Raw genomic sequence first — 19,095 nt, forward strand, 5'->3', positions numbered from 1 at the left:
AGAGTTGGAATGGTGCAGGCGTAGAGGCCGATTACTTCATCTCAGGTCAGGTTAGCTTCCAAAGAGTCATTTCTTGCCATTGTCTGTGAACTAATATTCTGTGACAAGGATAAAGATCTTTTGGAATTTCTTGACCTAGTTGATCACTAGCTTTTACCAACCCCAAAGCTAAGAATGCCATCAGACAGCAGCTTAAGCTTACAGAAAAGCGGCCTCTGTCTCACTGTAACTGCCTCACTGATGAACTGATGAATGTATTTTAAATTTCCCTTGATTTATGACTTTTCTTAGTAAAAACAAAATGTCATGAAACTGCTGCCAAGTGGTCACATGGAATTTGAGGTAACCCAAATCTGTGTTCCTAAGTCACAGTCACTCAAAATGGCTCTAGAGTAAACTCTTACTCTTACTCACTTTAAGGAGAGAGCTGTGCTTTTTGAAGCAACACCTGTTTTATATTCACACAAGAGCTGTTCTTGATTAATATAATATGGCAGTTCTAGAAATCCCACTTCATCGGGGAACTCTCAAAAGTCTCCTCCGTCTGGTTCACATTAGCATCTACCAACACTTCTCTAGTCTGCTCACTCCCCTGAGACAGAAGAGAGCTGGCATCCCTGCCTCACCTGTTATTAACTTTGGGCTTAGTAGCAACTACACTTAGCACATTTATTGAACGAACAACTGAATACCTGGGTAAAGACTGATTAGTGCCTATAATAATAAGTTGGACTTCAACTTTCTAGTCTGCTTCTGAAGCATCTGGGAGGTTGACCCAGAGAGCCAGGGTACAGATCAAGCCACTTTCCTTTTGTATTACTCATTTGCCACAAGTTCTCAGGTCAAGGGCTTTTAACCTATGTCATAGATACCTTTCTCAGAGCTTGACATTTCCTTAAGTTTCTGATTGAAGCTTAAAAGTCCTGGGTTTTCTAGAGTTTATTTAATATTGCATCCAGGTTATCTTACATGACATGTTCAGGGCATAGGAGATAAAGAGACATGGCTGCCATATATGCCTGTAGACAGGAGCCTAGCCTGACTGTCTTCTGAGAGGTTTCATACAATGGATAGAAACAGATGCAGAGACTCAAAGGCAAACATTAGGTGGAGCTCTGGGAGTTTTGTCAAAGAGTCACGGAGGAGGAAATTGAGGGAGCCAGAGGGATCAATGACACTAAAGGAAGACCTACGGAGTCAACTAACCCGGGCCCATGAGGGCTCATAGAGACTGAACTACCAACCAAAGAGCACACATGGACTGGACCAAGGCCCCCTACATATTTGTAGCAGATGTGCAGCTTGGTCTTCATGTGGATCCCCTAACAATTGGCAAAGGAGCTGTCTCTGACTCTTGCCTGACTTTGGTTCCTTTTAGCTGTACTGCCTTGTCTGGCCTCAGTGGGAGAGGATGCACTTAGTCATGATGCAACTTGGTGCCTCAGGATTGGTATTCATGGAGGGCAACTTGATGTCCCAGGGCACATTGCTATCAATCCATGGAAGGCTTCCCTTTCTCATCAGAGAAGAGGAGGGAGTGCGGGGGAGGGGGATTGTGAGCGTGGAACGGGGAGGAGAGAAAGGAATGGGCGGCAATTAGGATGTAAAGTGAATAAATAAATAAATTAATGAAAAAAGAAAGTCCAGGCTCTTTCTGCATGTTGAAGCCAAGGCTTTCTCTGCATGCCGGTTTGTGCAGTTTGTGCATGCTACATTTGTTGCATAAAGCTTCAGGTCTTTTTCCACCAACTGGCTTCTTTTGTAAATTAATCTCCATGGTGGGTTTTCCTTAGTCTTTCTTTAGTTTCCTGACACTCTGCAGGCTTGCAATTTAACATAACATTAGTGGGGAAGTCACAACTCTCCCAGGTGACAAAAAGGTGCCTTCTCTCACTAGATGCAAAAAGCATTTTCTACGTGGTTCAGTGGATTTACCACTGGTGGAAACACCCCATTAAAATTTCTCATCAGACTGTGAAGAAAAGAGGAATATATTATGTGGAGAGAGACAGAGTGAAGGTTTACCATATGATCAATCAATGGTAAGACACCCTTGTTTCCCTTATCTGCTAGGAGCAAGGGAATTTCTGAAATAGTAACAATTCTCCAAATACACACTCTCTGACAAACCATTAATCATAACGTTTATCATGCCCTAGAGTATACATTTATAAGGTGAAATTCTTAAACTCTATGAAGCCTAAATAACTAGTATGGATAAGAGGTAGGTTCGACAGTTCTGTAGTATAATTCATTTTAATACTCAGTTTAATATGCCATATTTGAACTCTGCAATTCCATATCTGAAAAAGAAATTCACAGCATGACTGGCAGTGACTTCGAGATCAGTGAAACCAAGAGAACACTGTGTCCACTGCATACATGTGCGGAGCTGTCAAATGGAGCTAATCAGTGATAATTTAAAAAAGAACGTGAAAAGAATTCTAGTGCTGAGTAGCTGTGAAGGAACGTGAAAAAAATTCTAGTCCTGAATAGCTGTGAAGGCTTAGATAATAACTTTTAGAATCTACTGATCTGGCAGACCACTAACTTCACAGTGCATCTGGCCTGTGCTAAAACTATGCAGATATAAAAACTAAGTAGGGTGAGTTTTCAAGTTTTTCTCTCCTTTAGTCACAGGTCTGAAAGAGAGATTGCCTTGAAGCTCCACCTTCATAGCTGGAGTTTGTCTCTTCTAAGGGTCAGAATAATAGTGTAGATACCGTCTCCTTCAGGACTCTGGTGGGAATCCATGGCCTCACACATATACCACCAATGAACTAGACTGTTCATTGTTGTGATGTATGCATTACATATAGTATATCTCTTCTCTCCAGTGCTCTGGATGTCTGTTGTCCCAGTCTTCTTGTGACTTTGATTGTTGGTATCTCTTTATTATATTTTTAGGTCTACTCATCTCTCACTGCCTTCTATGAAAATTTAGACATGTTCAACTTAATTTTAATTTTTTACATTATTTCTAGAAATTCCCTATCTTTGTGGCATTATTAGTGACTGTTGAGTCCCTTCTGTATCCCAGGTTCCACATTCTTTTGACTAAAGCAACCCTGGACTCTGAATGTAAAATCACTTCACATGTCAATCAGAACAAGGTGGTGAGCTCTGAGCATGTACACAGACAAAGTCCACATCATATAATAGGAAGACTACGAACTATCGTCTGTAAGAATCTACAGGAAAAAAGAGCTAGCCTAAGAAACTAGCCTGCTGATAGTCAGACATGTTACAAGTTAGACCACTATTTCTATTAATAATCCAGGAAGCAAAACAATAATTTCTCTAAGCATCAGCTTCAAATGGTTAGGGCTTGATTAATGAATAGCTTCCCTATTTTTGGCTCCTATTTTAGGATCAACAATAGAAGTGCACTGTGCTCCTGGGACCCAGCACAGCCTGCACCCTGCCTGTAGAGCCCACTCAGTCTTTTCCTGCCAGCAGCTTTCCATTAGAAAGCTATGTCACTCCTCTTTCTCCCTTGAGTCTGCCAAAGTGATGCTGAATATGGCTTCTGACACTTTTGTGGTTGGCGGTAGTGATCTTTATATATCTCCATAGGAGAAGTAAACGAGAAAAGGGGAAAGTACTACACTTCAAACACTCTGATTGTGTATTTTTAAGCTCCTGGTTGTGCCTATTTCAAAACCTACAATACGCCCCCGTGCTTCTGCATGCCTGATGTGTCCTTTGCTGCAACATCAAAGTAGATACCTCTTGTCTCCAGTGCTCTGCATGCCTGTGTCCCAGTCTTCTTGTGACTATGGCTACTGGCTACTCCTTGCTGTATCTTCAGGTCTGTTCATCTCACCTTTCTGAGTGGTTAGAGGTTGTCGAAGCTCTCATCCCTTAAGCATTCTCACTTCATGCTCTCTGCCCAGGCCTCTGCCGAGTCCCTCCTGTCAGGCCCAAGCATTGTATTACTACTCGACTCGACTCGACTCGATCACCAAGAGCTTTGTTTCCCCAATATAACATGTATTCTTAGTGTCCAAAATTGTGAGTGAGCATGTAGGAGAATCTGATACTTCTGGGTTTCTTAGTCTCAGAGATGCCCGAGCTAAGCACTGGCTTGTAGCTTTACTAGAATGACTGTCGCTGCCAGCTCGTGAGAGTGTGATGCACAATCATTCCTGTCTTGCAACCCTAGATTCACAGAGGGTTAGTCATGCCCTGCAAAACACACACCTGTTCTTCCTCCTCTCTCTGAGACAGCACCAGTATCCTATAGCAAAATACCCTGACTGTCCATCCTTAGCATGAATCCAGAAACATGAAGAACTGCCCATTGTATACTGGGCATCACTATTTTCTGTCTTCTAAAGCAGTGCCTGACACATGGAGTAAACCTAATGAATAAGATAATAAAAATACTCAAATAATGACTTCTGTTGGGAGACGTGGTGTGCTTTTAAAACATGTAGGTCCTTAAAAATGAGTCAGTATTTGAGGCCTCCCAAGATTTTACCTGTTTACACTGAATTCAGTGAGGAATAAGAAGAGCCAGTCTCTCTTTTCCACCAAAGTCACCCATCTATTTAAAAAGAAAGACTTACAGTGTTATCTGGTAGTCTCTATCATTTACCGTTATCACAGCTGGACAATATTAGTTTGTGGTATGAACTGAGGGGCAGAGCTGTTGAGTCTTCTGTTTCCCATTATTTATGTGTATAAATATTGAAATTCCTGGCATTTAACTTTGAAATCTGCTGCTTTGGGAAAGTAAAGTATAATCAGAGTTGAACAAAACAAAGAGAAAATAAGAACTCAGATTACTGCATTGTTTTCTTCTCATGGAAGTGATTTATGTCAGAGAGAGGACAGAGATAGCTGGGAAAACAGTAGGTATTAGCACAAATGGGGGGGGGGGTGAAGAGAGAGAGAGAGACAGAGAGAGACACAGAGAGAGAGAGACAGAGAGAGGCACAGAGAGATGAGGGAGAGAGAGACAGAGAGAGAGACAGAGAGAGAGACAGAGAGAGAGAGAGAACCTCAAATTCAGACTGAGCCATGCAAGAGAACCAGAGTGAGATATCAGAGCACCTAAGAAATATCAACTACATTAGGAACAAGAGAGTCTCCTTGCCATTCCACTTAAATATTGTTAGGCCCATAGGAAAACAGCCACTGTTGAGTCAAAAATTACTATTAAAACTTGCTTAGTAATTAGAATAACCTTCTTTCCTTAATCGAAGGGTCATCAGATAGGACAGTAGTTCACACTGCCTTAATGAAGGGTCGCAGTTTAGGAAGTTCACATCGATAGAAACTGTGACTTTAATAATCACAAGGACTTGCCAGCTCTGTGTGAAGCACAGAAGGCACAGTTACTTCTGCCTGGAGAACAGGCTTTGATATCTGTGACTTGAGCCCTGCCTGCCTTCCAGTTTCTAAAGGGGAAAGTAGTATAATGCATGCTACAAAGCAAGGAAATAGCTCTAGGCACAGGCACTACCGCAGTCCTTTGCTGAGCTAGTTATTGAAAAGAATGTCCAACTAATCATGCTCAGGAGTGAAGGTTTCCTTTTCAAAGAGGAGAGCTTTACTCTGTGGTTTAGCTTGGTGACCTGTGTATCATACTGCAGATGAAGGGAGGTGTTGAATATTTTCCCAGTGGGTATCTGTCAGCAGATCTTTGAGATAGCCTCGAGTGATCTGAGATTTTGTCCCTGGGCAATCTCATTCTACTTTGTTCATGTTATCTGTACATAATAAATATTACCAGAGCAAAATGAAAGAAAAGAAAGAAAAACTCAAAATGATCATCAAGGAATAGTAATAAGCCACCCCACTATACAAGGTGGGTTTTATGGTATGTGAGTTAGACTCCAGTAAAGCTGAATGTATATAAAAGCCGTCCTTAAAAAAAAACACTACATAAAGTAACACGACAGAAAAGCCCCAAACCTCACATAATCTTCAAGTAGATGGTGATGAATATAGGCACATCTTTTCCAATTTCAGAACCATGTCAGTTTGTCTGACCTATCTATCTATCTATCTATCTATCTATCTATCTATCTATCTATCTATCTATCTATCTACTAACCAACCACAAGGTCAAAATAAACAACATTAACTGTCAATAAGCAACAGTTGTCTTTGGATTAGTGAAGTATGTGGGAATTGGGATCTTTTTACTTTATTAATTTCATGCCTAATATCCTTGTCCTTCATGATTCTAGGATGGAGAAAAAAATCCTGAGCTGTTCCCCTTCTACCTCTAGGCAGCTTAAAAGGTAAAAAGTAATGCTCACATAAGCCATTGCATAAGTATATTCCAAACATGCTATTATGAGTTATTTATATTGTTATATATTTTTAAGATGCCCTTTCCATCTATCTAGATTGCTCTAGACATCTTGATTAGATAAATGGTATTTTATTAGTCTGACACTCAGGAAAGCAGCAAATTCTACTGCTGTCTCTCTAGCACATCTGACCTAGAGGAAAAAAATAGAGTTGTAATCTACATGGACACTCTAGCAATGTCCTGACATGTTGTAACTCTATGGAAAGATACCTTATACACACTAAAATTAAGTTACTGGTGTTACTCAGTGTTTACACTAGACACCAATTTGGAAATCTTTCCTTCATTATTTTTTTGGTGGTGGTAAGAGAAAAAAAATCTCAGTGAGTAACTTTTCTTAGAGTGCTGGCATTGGTAAGATGTCTGACATGACTCCAATGCTATTGCTTCTCTAATTTCTATTTCACAGAAAGATGTTATCACTTTCTCTGTCAATTATAATGCTTTAGAGCCATGACAGAGAAGAAAACAAAGGCCATGTGTATAGGCTAGCCATTTCTCACAATGCAATGGAGATCTTTATTTATGGTCAACTAAGAAAAGAGTGGGCTACCCCTGATAGAGACAGGGTCTTGGAACTGTGCCAACAACTATCTAGGAAAAGCATGTTTCCTGGGGGACTCAGGAATCAGGACTGTGAAGGATTTGTATTTCTATCAATTGTCCTGAGGGAACTCAGAACTAACATTGACTCTCTCTAGAGATTAACACCCTCATTCGGAATATTAAGAATATTTTTGCAAAATAAAGCAAGTATACCACCAACCAACCAACCAACTAACCAACCAGCATTTTATAAGCCACAGTGTAGCCCCATTTTCTTCCCGTCTAGGACTACACTGCTGTGAGAAGAATGTGCTATCTCCAGTCCAAGAGAGATACCAGGAGCACAGCCAAGGTGGATGCCTAACACAGTGAGTTGATTGGCAGAGCAGCCACACACCAGGTGTTATGGAAACAGATCCAGTTTCAGAAAGCCAAATCTTTCCTCAGCTGCAACTCTACAGGGGATGTTTTATACCACCAATTTAGCACCTTTGATATTTATGAGGTACCTACAATGTGATACTTAGATACATATTTACACTGTAGAATAATCCAAGCTAACAGCAAATCTACCACCTCACACACTTTCTTGTGAAGATATTTAAAGCACTCAGCAATTTTGAAATGTACAGCATTATTAATTGTTATAAGCACTATTCTGTGTGAATGTATCAAGGTGCTGTCCTGTCCAGTCCAAACTCAACTCTGTAGCCTTTGATCAGTGTTTTCCCTTTGTGCACTCCTCTTCCTCAGTGGGGCCAATCACCATTGCACAGTCTTCTAGACCCCAACTCTGTCAGTTCTATGGTCTTATTTACTATTCTGCAGCTGTGTTCAAATACCATGACCAAAAGCAGCTTACAAGAAAAGTTTACTTTGGCTTCCAGTTACAAAGGGAGCTTATGACAGGAGATGATAACCAGAGTAGAAAGTTGAGTTATCACATCTGGACCACACATAGGAAGAAGAGATTTGGTAGTGGGATGAGACTATTAACTCTCAAAGTCAACCCTTCGTGATGTACTTCCTCCAGCAAAGGCCCCATGCTAAAAGTTCCTCACCTTCTCAAACAGCACCACCAACTGGGAACCAAGTGCTTAAACTCATGAGCCAAAAAGGGGCATTTCTCATCCTAAGCACCACATCCATCCAGATGTTCTAGTCAGCATTATTTCCTTTCTCTACTAACCTTAGTTTACTGACCCTGAACTATTAGAACCCCTGTGTAAGGTTTGGGGTGGTCTAACAAGATATTTATTATAGAATGCTCTTTATGTGTTTCAGAGCAACGTGTGCTCTACTTTGATGGATGGTATGACCCACACGTCTCTTAGGTTCATCAGGTCTAGTGTTTGCTTAAATCTATTGTCTCCTTTTTAATGTTCTCCTTTCCACTGCACGTGTGACATTACATTTGTCATCACCTTATCTATATGTCTCAATCTATATGTCTTTAGAGCTAAGAAATGTTGCATTTTGTTTTGAATCTATTCAGCCACTCTGCTGTTATTTCAAGTAACTACTGCCAGGTAAGACTTACTATACACATTTTTTTTTAACAGATTATTTTAAAATCCTCTATTCTTTTTCTTCTAGTTTTACCAGTTCCTTTGTGAAATATTGTACTTATGATATAGTATGCTTGGAGTCCTTTGTCTTTTTATATTTTGCATACCTAACAAAGTGCCTTTATCTTTGGGTAAATCACTGAGTTTTGAAACTAAATTCTTTGTGGCAAAAGATGAGACATAAAGCAGGAACCCTAGGGGTTAGAATCAATGTTTGTAGGGTGTGAACATAGTTTTACCTATTACATTCTAGCCATGATACTATCCAATATGACTCAGGCTTTGTGAATGTGTGTCTATTCTACTGTAGTGTTCTGTATGTTGTAGTTCTGAGTGTTATGACCATGTGTTCACAACACTTTTGCACACTTTTGCTAATATGTATGTTTTTATGCTTTGAAAACCCTTTTAATTTTTGTTGCATCTTTTGAGACTTGGTTCAGTCAAATAATGGTGTATTTCTCTAACATGTTGTCCCACCGAAGATTGATATAGATGGTTTGGTACAGAAACACATAGCTGTAATACTAACATTCAGGAGGATGAGGCAGGAAGATGCTAAGTTTGAGTACAGCCGGGGCTGCACAGTGAGAACCTGCCTATAAAAGCAAAAGAGAAAAAGAGCTACAATAGGCTATGGAAGGAATTAAGGATGTATAATAGGAACTACGATCTTATCATCCTTGACTTTGTTTAATGTTACCCAGGCTAAGCTGTGGCAATTTAGGGAATATCTCCAAATACTTGGTACTTTCTTTCTTCAAATAGAAGTTCACACATGAACATGCATAAGTGAGAAACGCAAAGTTAGTGACAGTGCATGAAGTGCAGTGGATGCTCTGACAGTTGCAATTTATCAACATAAATTTTTGGCTTTGCTGCAAAGCGTTTGTCACAGGGAGATAGGGCACTTCTTAAATTGCTTCCTGCCTTCTTTAATAGTAATCTTAGGTTATACAATACAGATCTTTCAGAACAAAAAAGACACCTTGGTGCACAAAGAGAGAGAAAAATTCAGATTTCATGTATATCAGCAGGAGTATCCCTGTGCTATTCTCTTTACCTTAGATTAGAGATCTTACCTCCTCTGTCAAATGTGTCAATCAATCACTTTTGCAAGGAAACAGGAAGAGGCTAGGACACTTAGAGTAAGCAAGCCAGCCTATGTACCATTTTACTTTCCTTTACGTCAAAGAAAAGACCTATCTGAATTCACTGTCTCTATCTTTCTGGTAGCGTCTAACATACTAGGTGGGGAGAATACTCTTAGAACTAGTTGTATGTAATAGTTATTATAATTTGTTACATCAGAGCAACAAATTGATTGAAAATGCATGCATTTAAAATGTTTCCAAAACTCTTATAGCTTGGTAAAGCACTCTCTCTCTCTCTCTGTCTCTCTCTCTCTCTCTGTCTCTCTCTCTCTGTCTCTCTCTCTCTCTGTCTCTCTCTCTATCTCTCTCTCTCTCTCTCTCTCTCTCTCTCACACACACACACACACATTTCTTTAAGCTACTTTGGACATTATAAGCACTATTTTTCTCATTTAAAACTAGTATCGATTTGCATTGTAGTTGAGATATGCTATCACATTTTTTTTTTTATCTACTCACAAAAATCTAATGTGAGGGATACAGTTGAATTCCAGTGGAAGTTTCTAATAAAGTAAATCAGTTGAAGCCTGGGCTCTGATCTCCTTAATGTTAAAGACCAAGCTCGCCTGACTGCAATTAGCTACCCTCACTGAAATTACCTGCCCACCAATCTTATATTTAGAAAGCCAGTTTTAATACTGCTATTCATAATGCCCACATCATGAGTTATTTTCCTCTACTATTATAACAGCTTATATTCAAATGCTAAATTCTACACCTCAAGATCTGGTTGTTCCAAGAGGAGCAGTTCCCCGCCTATACCAGCTTTTGTTGTATAATGCTTGCCTACCAAGTTCTTCTTGATTGGTTGATAAAGCTATAGGTGCTGGTTGAAAAAGAGGTAGGTGGGGCTTCAGTTCCTTTGCTGGGGTCTGAGGCAGAGACCACAGGAGGGAGCAGAGTCAGAGGTGGTGTCAGGTAGGTGGATTGTGAGCACATGGCCATGAGAGGATAGGCCAGTTGGAGTAGGAGTGACCCAGGGAGAACACTGCAAGTGATAGCTTGGGATTTTTGACAGAGAAGTAGAGAAAATAGCATAGAGGGTTGATATCTGCCAAACTCTAATGCTTTAATGCTTATTATAAATATAAAGGTTTTGTGTGGGGCAGTGAGCATTGTCCAGCCAGCCTGGTTCTCGGTCTAGAGCAGGCTTTGAACCCTGGAGATCTGATAGGTGACTTCTGCCTGCAATGAATGGTAGGTGTTCGGCCACGCCCCATGAGCCCCTGGCTCCTGTCTCAGCCACAGCCTTCCCACAACCCCCAAGTCCCTGGTATTTTGTCTGGACTCCACCCCCACTGTTACCTGGCAACAGTCAGGTAAACCTGGCCCACTATAAAAGGGGCTGTTTACCCCCACCTTCCTCTCTTGCTCCTACCCTCTTACTCTTGCCTCTTGCTCCCTTGCTCCCCCTCTCTGCATGCCCTTCCCCCATCTCTGGCCATGGCCAGTCTCTATTTCTCTATTCTCTCCCCCTCTCTGCCTTTCTCTACCTCTATGCCATGACAATAAATGCCTTAAAACCATGGGCTGTCTCTTCTCTTTGGGATCCGTCCCTGCTGGAGCAGTGGAGCAGGACTCCCTCTAACGAGCTATGCAAGCCATGTGTCGTCTATCCTCTTGCAGGAGGCCTTCCTGCATTCTCAGACATGACTTCCACTAACTCAAGCTGTGGCCCTAGCAAGACAAGGACTCTCCTCTCCACAGGACCCAGCTGGAGATCTTTCCTCCTGCCCTTTTCCCTTCTACTCTGGGCCAGAGCTGGACTGCAGGTCTCCCCTCTGTTCTCAGCTCTTCCGCGACATCCATTGGCATCTGGAGTGTCCCAGAGCCTGAGAACCTTCCAGTCTTGGCCTCCTCTTGGACTCTGTGTGGGCCAGGACTCACGAGCCAATTCTGGCAGGTCCTCTAGGACCTCAGACTGCACTTCCCCACCCCCAGACCGGTATCCTGAAGCTTCTCATAGTCTGATGCCCGCCTGGTGGTGGCAGGGGTGCACAGTCAAACTTCCCAAGAGACCCAAGGTCTTGGCTGGATGTAGGACCCAATTTTAACCTATGGTTTTGTGTCTTTTATTTGGGAACTAAATGATCAAAGGTGGGGTAGAAGCCTCTAAATCATATTTGCTGCAGTACACCTTCTTCTTGTAGCAACTACAGGAAGTGAAAAGAAAATTATCACTGTCATAAACAAGGAAAAGGAAGCAGAGAAAGTCTAACTGATTTATTATTACCTAGGAGCCAATAGTGGGTCCAAGTCTAGAATTCAGGACATTTCACTAAATCAACGTTATTACTCAGTGTTGATTGCCCAAAAAACACTGCATTGCAATTTTTATCAGATTGTTAGTGAAAAAGGCCACATTTGGAGTTGCAGAATGCTAAACTGTCAGGCAGGGCTGGGACTTCCAAAGCAAATGATGCACAAAAGGACAGGAACAACCAGGAGATTATTTTCTGTTTGAGGTTAGAATATCTTCATAATATCTGTTCTCCATCCTCAGGACATTCTTCTTTTCTATCTAGAACTGGTACAAGAGGATAAAATACTAGGGGCTTTCTGCCCTTTACAGCCCTTCACAAATTTCTATCTTTTAACCTTTCTCCCAGACACTGTAAGATGACATAGCAGGTAATCCTGTGTCAGGGCTCTCCTTTCCTCTCACTCTGGGCCCCGCTCCCCACAGTATGTCAGTGGATAAGCAGCTTTAGCATCAGAGGGATTCTGCTAGGAAGGCAGGGTCCCAAGTCTCACCCTACCTCCTACACCAGAACCGGCTTTTTAACAAGACACATTACAATGTGAGAACTACTGTGAGAGGCTTTGCCCCATGAATTAACCCCTCCATTTTCCACCACTGGTCTCCTTGAAGACTTTCTCCTCCCTTTCCTTCTTCAAACAACCCAGATCCACTATTAGGAACAGGTGAGAAAACACGCTGACCCCCTTCAATGACTAGTATACCTTTTTAGCTCTTAGGTCATCTCACTTTGGCTTCCCTGCTTACCGTGTTCTTGCCACTAATGCTATGTCTCTGTTCTCTTTACATTTTATTCTCTTCTTTATTTATTAAAACTCTGAAACTTGTCTTCCATGCTGATATAGTTGGAAAACATGGACAGTACGTGCATGCATGCGAGGTATGTGTATATACTCTCACTCACTGGTGTAGATATAAACAGTTCACTTTGGTGAGGTTGGATCAACTCTTGAGACTTCCATGGTTACTAAACTGAATGAACTGCAGGGATGTGGTGCCTTACCACTTTTGTGTGCCCACTCTAATCATATACCAATTCAAGATCACCCACAGTCGTATATTCCTGCTTAGTGGTTGGATTGACCGGTACCCATCCTAAGCACTGTGCTTACTTTCCAAGATAGAAATATCACACAAGTAGTACACAGACGCAAAATTCATGAGGACAGGTACCTAAATCCTTCAACCAATTGAATGGCTAGCCTGTGTATAGTGGTGTATTAAAAATGAAGGACCAAACAGGCCATGGAAGCCAAGAAACTCATCACCATCCAGTGTCACAAATAAGCTTGGGACAGTGAGGAACCAGAAGACAAAACAGAACCAGATTCTTTCCTCCATCCAATGACTTTCTGAAGGCATCTTGTACAGCGAGGCATGAGAATGGACTCTGAGCAGCCTGCTCACTTGTGATTGGATGTTTCCCTATTCATCAGGTCTGCCTCTTATGAAGAAAAATGGTGAGCATAAAGGAAAAGAAGCACAAGGAAAACGGGGGTGTACCAAAAGGTTAATGTGCTCTTCAGCCCTCTTCTGACAGATCACCTAGCAGCCACACAATCTGTTTACCTGATCCATGCTGAAAGAACTGTCACGCTTCACCTTTGGAAATGGGCCATTACTTCTGGTGACAGATTATGAATTGTGGAATACAGCCGGCACCTGGCCAGACAAGGAAGAGTTCATAAATCAGACTCAAAAAGAAATACGTCACTGGCATCCTTGAGATCTATAGGCATTGGAGTGGGGTGTAAAAGGCATGTAAGAGGGAGTCAGTTCAGTCTACATGAGTATATGTATACTGATGTGTCGGACATGGTGTGAGGATTGTTGGTTTTTAAAATATCTTTGTTAAGGTTCTACAAAAGAACTACTGACTTTTTTTTTTTTTTTAAATCTACCTAAGGAGTTTTGTCTTCCCACATTTCTCTGAGCCTTCTACTGAAAATGAGGTTCTTGAACCTTGGGTTCAGCCTGCCTACACACATGGCCTGTCCATCTCCTGATTCTGCGACCAGGCTCAAGACCCATGGCTCCCTCTCAGCTTGCCCTGTTCAGTGTGTCTGACAAAACTGGCCTTGTGGAATTTGCCAGAAACCTTGAATCTCTTGGCTTGAGTCTGGTTACTTCTGGGGGCACAGCAAAAGCTATCAGGGATGCTGGCCTGTCAGTCAGAGATGTGTCTGAGCTAACGGGGTTCCTGAAAATGTTAGGGGTGTGTGTGAAAACCTTGCATCTTGCCATCCGTGCTGGAATCTTGGCATTCAATATTCCTGAAGATACTGCTGACATGGCCAGGCTTGATAACCTTCTAAGAGTTGTTGTCTGTAACCTGTATCCCTTTGTGAAGACTGTAGCTTCTCCAGATGTAACTGTTGAGACAGCTATTGAGCAAACTGATATTGGTGGCATGACCTTACTGAGAGCTGTAGCCAAAAACCATGCTCGAGTGACAGTCATCTGTGAACCAGAGGATTATGTGGCAGTGGCTGCAGAGATGCAGGGCTCTGATAGTAAGGACACTTCCCTGGAGACCAGGCGCCATGTGGTGTTGAACGCATTCTCCCATACCGCTCAATATGATGAAGCAAATTCAGATTACTCCTAGAAACAGTACAGTAAAGGAATTTCTCAGATGTCCCTGAGGTATGGGATGAGCCACCATCAGACTCCTTCCCAGCTGTATACACTGAAGCCCAAGCTACCCATCACAGCTCTCAATGGAGCCCCGGGATTCATAAACTTGTGTGATACTTTGAAGGCCTGGCAGCTGGTGACAGAACTGAGAGGAGCAGTAGACATTCCAGCTGGGGCTTCTTTCAAGCTTGTCAGCCCAGCAGGTGTTGCTGTTGGGGTTCCACTCAGTGAGGACAAGGCCAGAGTTTGCATGGTCTATGACCTCTATCCGACTTTTATGCTCCTGGCCATTGCATATTCAAGAGCAAGAGGAGCAGAGAGGATGTCTTCATTTGGTTATTTTGTTGCATTATCTGACATTAGTGATGTCCAAATTGCAAAAATTATCTCCAGAGAAGTGTCAGATGGTATTGTTGCCCTGGGATATGAAGAAGACTTGAAAATACTTTTTAAAAAGAAACTGTAAACTACTTTGTTCTTCAAATGGATCAGTCATACAAACCAGATGAAAATGAAGTTCGAACACTCTTTGGTCTTCGTTTAAGCCAGAAGAGAAATAATGGTGTCATTGACATGTCGTTATTTAGCAATATTATCACCAAGAATAAAGATCTGCTGGAGTCTGCTCTCAGAGACCTCATTGTCGCCACATTAGCTGTCAAGTATACTCAGTCTAATTTGGTGTGTTATGCCAAGGACAGGCAGGTTATTGGCATCGGAGTAGGACAACAGCCTTGGATACAGTGCACATGCCTTGCAGATGATAAGGGTAACTCTTGGTGGGTTTGATACCACCCACAAGTGCTTTCCATGAAGTTTAAAGCTGGGGTGAAGATAGCAGAAATCTCCAATTCCATTGATGAGTATGTAACCAGCACCATTGGTGAGGATGAAGACCTGGTGAAATGTTTTAATCACAGAGGCAGAGAAGAAGGAAGGGGTCAACAAGCTGAGAGGTAGGTAGTGTCAGCTCTGATGCGTTCTTTCCTTTCAGGGATAATGTAGACCAAGCTAAAAGTAATGGTGTGGCCTACATTGTCGTCTCCATCTGTATCTACTGCTGACAAGGTTATGATCGAGGCATGCAACGAACTAGGAATCATCTTGGCTCATATGGATCTCCAGTTCTTCCACCACTGACCTTAGCTGACATTGTTTCATGGTCCTAGATAATCATGTGTGGAATCTTGAAAGTACCTCTTTTTAAAAATTGTCATTTGTATCTTAATATTTGGGTTTATAAGTAGTTGGATCTTACTTATTTGAAAGGTATAGCTTTCTAGCCTAAGACACCATGTGTGAGGCTTGTTTCTACAAAACCTGAAGGCATCCCTCCCTCCTGGAGCCAGCTTTCATGAAAAGTTCTTGTGAGACACCTAAGTGCAGGTAACCAGGAAAAGCCAAGCTGTCTCATGATAACATGTTCCCCCTGTGGACTGCTCTCCCCAGGGCTCCTTTCTTAGTGCCTCTCAGAAGCTTGGTTGTTTGCCTCCTAGATAAACAGCCAATTATCCCCTGGGAACTGGATCCTTAGCAGGATCTAGATAATGCTGCCACTGCTCTTCCTTTCTCCAGAACTGCTTAAAAACTCTGTTAGCTACTTAGTATACCTGTTTGGTACAAACCTACAAATGGAAGCAGTGTCACCCAAAGTAAGCAGATACAGACCCTGTGTGGGAAGTGGGGGGGGGGGGGCTTGAGGGGGCAGTGTCAGTGTCTCCCTGTACCAGACAGGACATAACTGGATCTGTGTCCCCGTGTTTGTAAGCCTGACTGTTCACACAGAGGATTCCTGTGGTCAGCTGTAATTTTGATCAGCTAGCCTTATGTTAGTTTTGCCTTCTTTCCAATCCTCTCAATAAATTTGAAAAGAGTTAAAAAAAAAAGAGATAAGATGAATTATCTCAACAAAAAGCATAAGTGGTTAATTTTCCAGAGTTACTTGGTTTATTTTACAAATTATCAAGGGAACAGATAAACATGGCAGATAATACTACACAAATAGCTAAATGCATAGGGATCAGTGAAAGTAAGTATTTAGGAGCATGTGAAAATAGCCAAAAAAATGTCAACTAAAATGAAATAATGCCATATAAATATCCCCAGGGACAAGTAATCAAAACAAACAAACAAACAAACAAACAAACAAATGTGGAAGCAGGGCTTCAACTTTTTGTTTTGTGAGGTTGGCATGAAACACTCAAATGTTAATTTTACATTTATTATAAAAATATTCATTCCAGTGTATTTAGAAAATGATGTTTTGTAGAGAGAGATTCATAATGAAGAAAAGAGTGTTCTTTTCACAATTCAGTCCAGATTGATTACATACATATTGCCAAGGAGCTGAGAGTTCCTTTCCAATTCCTCACACCCAGCCTTTACTCTTCAAGATAGACATAGTACTCTTAGCACTTTTTCACCAGGAAAGCAGTGATGATTCTATGTGCTTTTGAAAATATAAATAAGGCTACATAAATATATAAATCATTATTGGGGTAATTATTGCTACTACAAAACAATGATGTTATTGTTGAAATAACTGTATAGCTATGGTTTGATTATAACATAAGGTACAGAAAGTAGAGAAAACTTTTATAATAATAAAATATATGCCAAAACACTGTCTTTCTGAGGAAGTCCCATTTCTAATAATATACTATTTATCCAATGGCTGCCTCAGGGCTTCCTGGAGTCCTGATAAATCTATCTTCATTATTTTGAAATATGAAATACTATATTTTTCCTATTCATTATGAATATTAATGACTTAAGCTATCAAGCGAAATCAAATTCTTCTGTTCAGTGGCACAAATACTGTGAAACTTTTTTATTTTAGTGCATTTGTGACCTTCACCAGCATCTTTTCCACTAGTGGCCGAAATATACCCAGGCTCTGAGTCCCACACTTTAGGCCAGTAAGATCTTCCTCTCAAGGGTTGTCTCTGATTATCCAGGTAAGGGTTTACAGTCTAACTGGCCCAGAAAGCTGTTTTTAGTGAGTACTAGAAGGACAGGAGGCTCTTATGGAGACTGTCTATTACATCCCCAATGACATCTCCCTTCACTTGCCTCAGTCTCTCCTTCAGATGATTTCTTCAGTGTGGAAATTTATTGCTTAGGCCATAAACCTCCCTTGTATGGTTTCTGACCCCTTTGTATTCCTGCATCTAGAGGCAAACTTGCACAACCTATGCATTTGCAGGTATGCGTTCCAGTGCAGTGTGTCCCGGGGGATGTTCCAGCCAGTCAGCTAGCATGCTCATTTTTCAGTCCTTAGTTAAAATGCCCCATTCCAGGAGGTATTTTCAGTGGTGCAGTCTGTATTTGTCAAGATATTTCCTCTAGGTCTAATTGTTTTGTGCTTTGGTTTCTTTTAAAACAAAATTTTGGCATTTTATCTTCTCAGTAGTAATTTCCATTCCAGTATGAAACACACCCAAATTACTTGTATGGGTCAATTTTCTGTATATAGATTACATCTATATGAAGTTAATAATGAAAATATGTTTTATTTTAATCATGCCTGAGACAAGTTTAGTACTTGAATGTAAATTCAAAGTATCTTTATTAAAGATGCTAATATGTGATGCTGTTTGAGGAGGCTATGGATCTTTTAGGATGTGCAGTGTGGGTGGAGGAAGGATGCTACTGGAGTAGGGCAGGTTTATGGCCTCACCCCATTTCCTGCTTGCTCTCTCTTGCTTCCAGTGTGTGGAGAAAAAAGTGTGATGAGCAAGTGCCCTGCTCCTGCCACCTGCTGCCAGGCCTTCTACAACACTAGGAGTTTTGACCCTCTGGAACCATAAGACAGAAAGCGTTCTCTTCTCTAACTTGCTTTTGCTCATAGTGTTTACACTGTAGCAGAAACCAAAGGAAACCACATGTATACAATAAAGCAACCAGTGATTTGCCAGTTAGTGATCAATGAGTTCTCTGATTCTTAAGCTACTCAGGACTGTAGCTACAAGCAATATTTATTATGAAAACTAATTTCTTTACTTCAGGAAAAATAACTTAAGGTTGATTATAAAAACTATCTTTAGTCAGGTATTCTTGGCTGGATTCTTTATCCTACTTGTAAAGCGTGATGAATTCTATCTATAAAGAACAACTTCAAGATGTAAGAGATGTGAAAGGTGAGGCATACTTAAGTTCACGAGGAGCTTAACTAAGTAAATGATGATTCAATATAAATAGAAGATTTTAGAAGTTAGTATGTATGCCAAATGAATTGTACAGAAGTAATTGCCTCATAGTCCACTACACTAGAACTGCACAGAGAGGCTGATACAAGCTGCTTCTCAAACAGTGAGCAGCTTTTGCTTAGGTCAGTAGAGAGTATTGGGCACATAATGGCTCCACTTATTAATTTTTCCACATTCAACAAACAGCAGAAAGGCAGAAAACACTCCCCAGTTATATATTATCTGTGCTAATCTAGTATTGACATCAGAATCGGAGAAATCTATTTGAGATAACATTAAGAACTATGAGGCAGGCCTGGTGCTGGCTCCATGCCTGTAATCTCAGCACCCAGGAGGAGGAGACAAGGCATTATGAATGTTGAGATTTTCCATGCAAAATTTAAGGTCATTCTAG

General features: G+C 41.2%; 1 protein-coding gene and 1 pseudogene across 4 annotated transcripts in view; one reads left to right on the plus strand and one right to left on the minus strand.

Moving 5' to 3' along the window:
- Positions 1–19,095, minus strand: part of Tpk1 (thiamine pyrophosphokinase) — a 328,217-nt gene that overhangs the window by 20,344 nt on the left and 288,778 nt on the right. The gene's annotated exons all lie outside the window — the stretch shown is intronic.
- On the plus strand, positions 13,810–15,830 carry Gm15550 (predicted gene 15550; annotated as a pseudogene).

Source organism: Mus musculus, chromosome 6 (assembly GCF_000001635.26).
Source record: "Mus musculus strain C57BL/6J chromosome 6, GRCm38.p6 C57BL/6J".
Classification (NCBI taxonomy): Eukaryota; Metazoa; Chordata; class Mammalia; order Rodentia; family Muridae; genus Mus; species Mus musculus.